This window comes from Nasonia vitripennis, chromosome 2, assembly GCF_009193385.2.
Source record: "Nasonia vitripennis strain AsymCx chromosome 2, Nvit_psr_1.1, whole genome shotgun sequence".
Classification (NCBI taxonomy): domain Eukaryota; kingdom Metazoa; phylum Arthropoda; class Insecta; order Hymenoptera; family Pteromalidae; genus Nasonia; species Nasonia vitripennis.
In genome coordinates, this window is record NC_045758.1 from 13,278,417 (window position 1) to 13,287,853 (window position 9,437).

The window sequence follows — 9,437 nt, forward strand, 5'->3', positions numbered from 1 at the left end:
GAGAGAGCAGCTCCGGGCAGATATATAGGCGGCGCACCGCCCGTACAGAGCCACCGGGCAAGTACTGTCCGTTTCCCCGACGGGAAACCGGTTTTTCTCCCCCTTCGCCGGCCCGTAAGCCCCCGGAACCTGGCCCGGAAGAGACCTCGAGGCCCGTCGGAGTCGATGCTACGGGAAAGCGGAGGCTCGAACGCGGGGAAGCCTCCTCGGGACGTCGGGAAAGCTCCGGGCCGCGGGACAACGTCATCCCGGCCGGCGGTGTTTGCGCGCCGCCGGCCGGGAAACTTTCGTCCGCCGCCGTCGACTCGCTTCGGAGCTTTTCTCCAAAGCGGAGGCGCGAAAATTCAAAACGTTTCTCTGAAGAAGTCGCTCTCGTCGCGCCTCGACTCCCGGTGCGCTCGCGGTTCGTCTAGGGATCGAGCCGAGGGCGGAAGGGAATTTTCGGGAAATGTCTGAGGGACAATAGGAGATCGGGCGGCCGCGCGCGCGACAGACTGAGACGCGGTGCGGGGGTGGGACGGGAGGGTGCGCGCGAGCGAGCGAGCGAGCGAGAGAGAGAGAGAGAGAGAGAGAGAGAGGGAGCCCAGAGGAGGAGGACATCCTGTGACGCATTAAACTGAAAATCTCAAGGCACCCTCTCTCTCTCTCTCCCTCTTCGTATATACTCTTTTTGCGCTGCAGCTCGTCGGCGCAGTCCTTTTGCTTCTTTTGCCCGCGTGCGAGCTTCTCCACCCCTTGCGCCGCCGCCGCCGCCGCCGCCGTAGTCCTTTTTATCTTTCACTCTTCCTAGTCGACATTAGAGAGAGAGAGAGGGAGTCGAAGCTTCAGAAAAGTGATGCGGACGAAATTAGTAATTTTCCCCAGCTGCAGAAAGCACAGCAGTTGGAGAGCTTTTTTCGAGAAAACTTGCCGCAAGCTCGATATGGTAATAGTCGCGAGAGCGAGTTAATCCGGGCGTAATGCCGAATTTAAAAAGTGAGCGCATCGCTGCATGAATTATTCAGCGTTTCGCTGCGAGCACGCGCTGCTAATTTTTCCCTTTTTTCTCGCCACACGACACCCTTTTCCATGCGTACAAGTAATTCGAGAGAGAGAGAGAGAGAGAGAGAACGCGAACGGCGCCAGAGGTGATTTCTATGTTTAACGGAATTCCAATCGGACGAGCTACCCGAACGTTCGGAATTCCAGGCCTCAAACGGCCGAGCGCCCGCGCGATCTAAAAGAGCGGAGCTGCCCCTTTAATAGCAGAGCCGCCGAGGCTGCTCGTCGGGTCTAGAATTACGCGAACGCTCATTTTTGGTTTCGCCGTTTATTCCAAATAAACCAGCTAAAAAAGCACAAAGCTCGCTCCCTCGCGACCTCGAAAGCTCCTCGTTTTTAGAAATGTTAGCTCCAAGACACGCGCGAGAGACACGCAGCCCGGCCGAAATCGAGCGTACTCAGCCGCAGTGTGCGTATATAGAGGCAGTATACGCGCAGGGGCGTAGGTACGGCCCTGATAACGCCGTGCGCGCAGTACATGCAGGCCTGATAACGCTGGCGCCGCGATATCGCGCTGCCGCTGTATCCGTGTACACGCGTGTGTGCCGGTGTACCAGTCTCTCGACGTTCTCGCGTGAATATGTATGGGTGCGGTGCATGCGACCTACATCGTCGCCGGCCGACTGGCCGCACACACGCGAGTATATATATATATATATGTATATGTATAGAGAGAGAGAGAGAGAGAGCCGCGCGCGCATATGCAGTCGTGCGTAAGCGAACTTCTATACTCGAGCGAGCTGTCCGTCCGTCTGTCTGATGTCGCGCTGCGCGGGAGTCTATATAATGCATGAAAAAAAGAGAGAGATAGTGGAGAGGGAGCCAGTATTGTTTTTCATGCGGAGCTGAATTTCAACTATTAATTGTGGACGCTCTGTGATGGATAGGTATTTCATAGGCGCGTTTTATCGAATCGTAGGGGATGCGGGTACGACGCGGCCGACGCGTTGCGGATGTGACTACTTGACCGAATCTTCCCTAAAAATACTCCTGGAATAGGAGTCCCACGTTCCCTGGAGCTTTTCCGTTTCCAGCAGCAACAACGACGAGTATATGTGGAATTGTACGGGGAAAATGCCATTTTCTGGTTGGAGAAACCGAAAAAAAAGCAAATGTTCCCGCACACTCCCGCAACTTTTTTTTTCTTATTCTATATCTTTAGAACTATGCAAAACCATGTTCCAATATCGAAAAAGTGCCTTGTGACGCCGTTTTATAGGACCTTCAAATTCGTCGAAAAATGAAAGAGAGAGAACGGGAAAAGGGCTTCAATTTAAAAAGAATGCGTTAATAATGCTTGATTTGGTCAAATTTACGCACAATTGAAGCTCTTTTCCCGTTCTTTCATTTTACCGTAATATATTTTCTGTTTGTGCCCTAATGCATTAGGTGCATGCCGTTGAACAATGGCTATTTTTCGACGAATTTCAAGGGCCTAGAAAACAGTGTCACAAGGCACTTTTTCGATGTGGGAACGTGTAGAATAAGAAAAAAAAAGTTGCGCGAGTGTGGCCCAACATTTGTTTTTTTTTCGGTTTCTCCAACAAGAAAATGGCATTTATCCCGTAGAATTCCCCATGTTTGCAAAAAAAAAAAAAAATAAAAAATACACCTCCACTCGCCGAGGAATTATTTCCAGAAGACACATCCACGAACTATCCCTCGCGCCTTTTTCCTTATATACTCCCTTTTCTTCCGCGATGTCGCCGCGTGCGTGGGATGAATGCTTAATTTACCGGCGGCGGCGCGACTACCGATAGACGAATCGAGGGAATATAAGGCGACTCGATTATTCTCCGCCGTAGACTACTATACACCGCTCGAAAGTAGACCCCTTAATTATCGTGCGCGATGCCTATCGAACGCTTTTGTATTATGTGCAGGCAGCGAATTCGTGTTTATTTTTCATTGCGGGGTTGGACTCGATGAGTAAAATTTTTAATGCGAGAACGGAGTCGCTCGAAAAACCTCATAATGAAGCATAATATTACAGGCCAGCCCGAAGCGCCGAACAAACACACATTTAGCCCGCAACTTTATCAATATAAGCGCATATAGTGCGATAAGGTTCGAAAAATTCTCCTCACACACACATTCACCTCGTTTTCGCGCACATAACGCACAGCCGCGCGCGCTCCCGCATATCGATTTTGGCACACACACACACATCCCGTAAAGTTTGAATTAGACGCGCGCGCTGCTGTACATAGGCAAAAAACTTGAGCGCGTAGCTCTGGTGTTTACTAAATCATTGTTTCTCGAAAAACCAGCAATTATAATACACGCGCGCGCGGCTCGAGCTAGTGAATTTTTCACTCGACACACAGCCCCGCGCCCGCGCACATAATCAACCTTTCGAAAACGCAAACACGAGCTCCGTGTGCAGCGTATACACACACTTTTTGCGTGAATGCGTTTTCGCGGGAGTGGCTCTCTCTCTCTCTCTCTCTCGCTATAGGTCGAGCTCTGGAAAATAAAAGCGACGCGCGTGTGTACGTTTAACGTTTTAATCAGCGGCTTATATTCTCGAAGCTATACGCGTATTCGCGGTTAAAAATTGCCAACCGGCGAATTAGAGCGAGCGAATAAGCGATGCTCCGAATGATTGACGACGGGCGAGTCGAGCTCGAAAGAGGCAGAATGCAAGTCCGAGAACACAACGCGACGCGTGTGCAATTGGCCGAATATCGCGTATGTACGTGCACACACGAGTCGAATTTACGGCCGATAGACACGCGGGGCGAAAAATCCCTAAAAACAAGGTATATCAACGCTCGCCGCTTGATAAATAAAAGAGGGAAAGAAGCGCGCGGGCCGACGCGTGAATAAAAAAGAAAACGAAGGTGACGCCGAATCGAGCATCAGCGAAAGTGAACACGCGGAAACAGAGAGAGAGAGAGAGAGAGAGAGGCAGAAACGCGTTGGTGAAAAAAAGCGAGTCGCGTGTACACGCGGGGCAACAAGAACAAGAGCGGCAAAAAAAGGAAGGAGAAAAAGCAATTAAGCGGCCTAAAAAAAGCGCCAAAGCGAACAGGTGCGCGCATTGTCTTTCATCGACGCGCGAAATGTTCCATCGGGAATTCCGTTCGAGTTTGCCGCCGCGTGTTACACACGCGCACACACACACATGCGCGCGCTGTATATAGATGTGGGACACGCGCGCGCTCGCGGAAAAAAGCGGAAAGAGAATGGGCGAGGAAAAAAGAGGAGTGCACCAGAGACGACTCTCCTCTTTCTCTTTTTCTTTCTCTTTTTTTTTTTATTTTTCATCCCCCAGCTGCAGCTGCACACGTGTAACACGTGGTTCCGCGCGAGCGCGATGCCGCCGCCTCCCCCGCGAAGTAGTCGTAATAGCTCGATTTTTCCATCGCCGCGACGCACGGGCGACTGTTTTCTTCGCTTATAAGTGAGTACTCTAAATGTTTCGTTTACGAATACGGCGGCAGCGACGGCGGTAGGGGGAAACGTAATTAACGTTGCCGGCACCTGCTGCCCGCGTCGCTCTGTGTGTGTATGCACGCGTGTGTATACCGCGCTCGATAATCCAAAAGCCATGGGGTGAGAGAGAGAGAGAGAGAGAGAGAGAGAGGGCTATATACATACAGCGCCTGTAGCTATAGCTACGGTGTATACATCGATGCTGCTCCGGTGGTGGGTAGAGTATACTATATACTGCATATAGGGTACCTCGAGAAGGAGGAGGACAGCGAAATTTATCGTGCGTGAGGGGCTGCACAGCTCTAGTGTATTATACCTACTGGGGCTATATACATCCAACCCTTTGGTTATACGCCGTAATGGCGAAATTTCAACTTTCGCCTGCGAGTAGAGCACTTTTTTTATCCGAAGCTGATTCGGCAGCGCGCACACACACACGCGCTCTGTATGCACTATGATAATATACGCGCGTGTGCGCGCGCTGGAGGGGAAAAGTCCCATATATATATCGAAGAGAGAGAGAACGCGTTTTCGCGTTGCCATGCCGAGCGCACGCTAATGAATTGTTAAGTTGAACTTATTTTCTGATTCCATGAATACTGCATGCGGATAAGAGTGGCTGCCTGTATATATAAATATATATATATATATATTCTGCAGGGGTGCGTTATATTTTATACGCGCGTATAAATACAGCATAGAGTGCTGCATGCGTATTGAATTATTTCACAACGCGCGACGGAGCGAGAGAGAGAGAGAGAGAGAGCTGATGTGGCATAATACAAACTTGATCGGTAGTTCCTATAACTATATACATAGCGTATTAGCCGTCATCGGCCGAATATCGTTATTTCTATAATGCAACGCATTAAACGTCCGTATACAGAAGCTGATGTTCGGCGGTCTAGAGGATAGCCCGTGAAAAATGAAAATCCGCGCGAAAACGGCTGCAGCACTTGTATAATATAACGCACAGAGCGAGCGGCTCTTGTGAAACTGTTTTCATTCCCGCAGTCCAACGCTATCTCCGTTGCATGTTGCATACACGCGCGCGCGTGGAGCGCCTTATCTGCCGAGTAATCTGGGGGAAATAAGATAAAATGTATTATATCCGCAGCGTTTTCTCCTCGCGCAAGTGTCAGGCACCTTATATACGCATTATACGCACGGACGCTTTGGGAAGAGAATAAGAGGCGAGAGGCAAGAGAAAGCTCGAACTCGATCGGCGGGCCTAATAACGCGACGTCGCTTACGAAGCTCCACCCCGTTTCCGGAGACGAGACGAGCGAGCAGTGTGTCTGTATAGCCGTACATTTCATACATCGAGCTTTCGTCATCGAGCTTTCGTCATCGCGGCGGCCGAGCTTTAATCGAGCATGAAAAAGTCATCGAAAAGCTCGCAGCCTCTGGGCGCTGCATCGCGTGCATAGCATACGGAGCTCTCCTTTAATTTCGCGCTATCTGCTTGAACGCGGCGGCGGAGCAGGCTCTCTGCATAGGTATACGCCCCGGTACGTTCCCTTTAATATACACAACGTAAAAAGTTTCGCGACGAATAAAGCGCCCGAGAGAGCGAGAGAGAGAGAGAGAGAGAGAGAGAGAGGTATGGAGGCAAAAAAGGGAAGCAGCGCGAGCGAGATAGATAGCGCCGGCTAAATAGATAGACAGATAGAGAGGGAGCGAGAGAGAGAGAGAGAGAGGGACGGACTGCCAGCTGGGTAGATAGATAGATAGAGAGGCCCGCTCGCCGGCTGGAAAACTCTTGTCCAGGAGGCGAGCGCTCTCGGGAGCTTGCAAGCTCGCCCGGCCCCGCGAGCAGGGGCTTTCTCGGGCTGGTTCGAAAGCTCCGGCCAGCCGCTAGCCGCCGGTCCCAAGGAGGCTCGGGCAATCTCGAGCCGAGCGGCGAAAAAACGCCGGCGAAGCTAACGCCCGCGGACAGCAAATCGACCGGCCGCCGAGCGAAACTCGACGAGCAGGGGAGCTGGGCGCTATATACTTTTCTCTCTCTCTCTCTCTCTCTCTCTCCTTCGCTGTGTACGTGTGCGCCGGAGAGAGGGAGCCAGGAGTAGCACAGAGAGCGAGAGAGAGAGAGAGAGAGAAGGACGAGAGAGGTTGCGTGTGTGCACGCGGCGGCGGGTGGGGCAGGCAGGCAGGCAGCAGCCAGGCACACAGTGTACGCTGCCGAGACGATAGCTCGCTGGCGCGCGCGCGCGTCCGCCGGCGAAACTATTGTCCGGCCGGTCGGGCCTCCTGCCGGCTCCCCTATTTTTTCGAGGCGAGGTTTTTTGAAAACTTCTCTCTGGTTAGCTCGGCCTCGAGCCGGCCGAGAATCTCAGAGATAAATTTTCTTTTTTCCCGCCGCCGGCGAAATTTGGCAAATTACCCGAGCCCGCGGCCGGGGACAGGAGTTTCGCCGCGAGCCGCGCGAGAGCGCGGGCTCTCGTTTATTTTTGCATTTTAAGGCATTGGAGAAAAGAAAATGTTGAAAAAAAAATAGCAAAAAAGAGAGCGGACGGCCTGGCACGGGGCCCGGCTAGAGGGAGAGAGAAGGAGGAAAAGGAAGAAAGGAGACTGGTGCCGCTGCTGCGGAAGATGCACAAAAATGTACCCAAGACCGCCTCCCACTTTTCCGTCACTCGCTCTCTTCTCTTCTCTCTTTAGCTGCTCCTTTCTTTTCTTCGGCGTGCGGACCCTTCCTTCCGCCCGCGAATTTCGTGCATTTTTTCCGGGCGCAGCGCACCCACGCGCACAGAGAGCTGATGAAAAATCCCCGGCGTGTGCGTGTGCGCTTGAAAATAAGCCTAGCTTTTTCAATTAGCGAGAGGAACAGAGAGCTGCCGAAACTCTCCTGATGACGCGCTCCGCTGCGCTGTCTACACTCGATTTGCATTTCTTGCCTATAATGTACCTAGCTACACACACGTTGCTGCTGCAGAAATTGCAAAATTGTTTCGCGTGCGTGGATCTAATTTTTTTTTCGTCCTGCTTAGGCCGCCTGCGGGAACGTGTAACGCTATTCTCGATGATGATTTCATTTTCGAAGCGCAATCAAGAGAGATAAATTTTATACACACTGGGAGATGCGGGCTGAGCGAGGGGATCTATCGCATATTGTTATAACTCGTTTGCCTCTAATGCGCGCGTATTACGACGCGGAGAACATCCATTCCGCGCTAAAATATTCAATCGCTCTTTCCTCCAAAGTCGTAAACATATCCGTGTAATTATCGCTCTCCCGACGCTCTCCGCTGCTGTGTATCATCTTATGGCTGTATTACGCGAGTGGGATAGAAAAAGAGAGTCGTTGCAACGAGTCCTCGAAATAAGAGCCAAGAGCCGCGGGGCGTATATAGGAGACTCTCCCGATGAATCATTTCGTCTCTTCATTTCTGAATCATGAGCATTTCAAATTCACGAGCCACGCGAACAAGCTAAGCAGATTTCAAGGCCGGATACGAGGTGCGGCCTGTGTCTGTGTGCGTCTGTGTGTGTCTGTGTGCACCAACAAAGTGTCGCGTATATGCATCTGCATTTTTTTCTTCGAATATAACGCGCTGCAAGGAATAAACGCAGAGGCCTGAACTTTTTTCTTCCTGCACCGTCCAACTATAATATAACCGCTTGAAACGAGGAATCTCGTGCCACAGACCGCATACATGCGAAATTTATACATCGTGGAAAAAATCCTTGTTATTCGTATAGCTGCACACCCACTATATACGCTATGTAGGATATGTATGAAAAAAAAAAACCTGCACCGGGAAAAGTCGCGCGCGAGGGGAAGGAAAAGGCTCGTGTGTGCAGCTGGTGTAAATAAACGTTTCCCATGTAACTAGAATTTCGCTCGCCGGTGGTCGACGCTTCGCCGGACGCCACGTATCGTCTTACGCGTCGTCGCGCTGCGCAGTGCATCAGTGTATAAGCGTAGAGGGAGGCATTTTCGAAAAATTTGTTTCTCAAGCCTCCCTCGCACACACACAAGGAAAAAGTACGCCCGGTAGCTTGGGATGTACGAAAAACAGGTTTCCACTACGCATACCCCGTCCTCCTTTTCTCTCCCCCCTTACTTACCTCTCTTTCTTTCGCTCCCGGCGTTACATTTTTTTCCTTTTTCTCTCTTGTCAATCCGATTTCCACGGACGTCTTGTACCTGAATCGGGCCATCGAACCCAGCGTGTAGCGTATACCTGTTATGTGCAGCCTATCTCGCTTCGCTTTGTCTCTCTCTCTCTCTCAACTTCTCGGCGTTGCTGCAGGGCCAAAATGAATTTCAGCCGCTCCTCGTCCTTTGGCCCGTCAAAAGCCTCTCTCCCTCCTCTCTCGCTTTTTTCCCTCGCAGCAGCGGCACACAAAACCCCATTGAATTCGGTCACCTGAACCTCGGGCATTCTTCCGCTGCAGCCGAAGAAGGGGAGCGAGAAAGAGTGAGGGAGAGACAGAAGGAATTCCGTGGATCTTTCGAATTTATGCCTGCGTGAGCTCGGGGCCTTTTTCCCTACCTACATGCGGATAATAGACAAGTTTTCCCATCTACTGCAGCGAAAAATCAATCGGCGAACGCCTGGAAAATAAACGAAAATTATCGGCGCGCGAGTTCCGCGCAAAAAGGCCCGGCAGCCTATACTGCTGGGGAAAAAAGATACGACTGCGCCAAGTTACGTCTAGCCGATATACTTTTAGCTGGCGCATGCAAAAAGAGAGGAAAAAACGAGGATCGAGCGGAGGCGAAGAAGAGCAGTCGGGAGAGTCTGGACGTCCGATGAGAAGAGCGAGAGCCAGCGAAGCAGCTCGCGCGCCTCTGTGTATACATGTAGCTATAACGAGCGCACGCTACACACAAGGAAAGCTCGTTCGTGGGAGAGAGAGAGAGAGAGAGGATTGGGGGCTTCTTTTATACACTCGCAGACGTATAATCAAGAGATGAACAAAATTTCGCAAAAACCCAGCCGAGTCTGCGT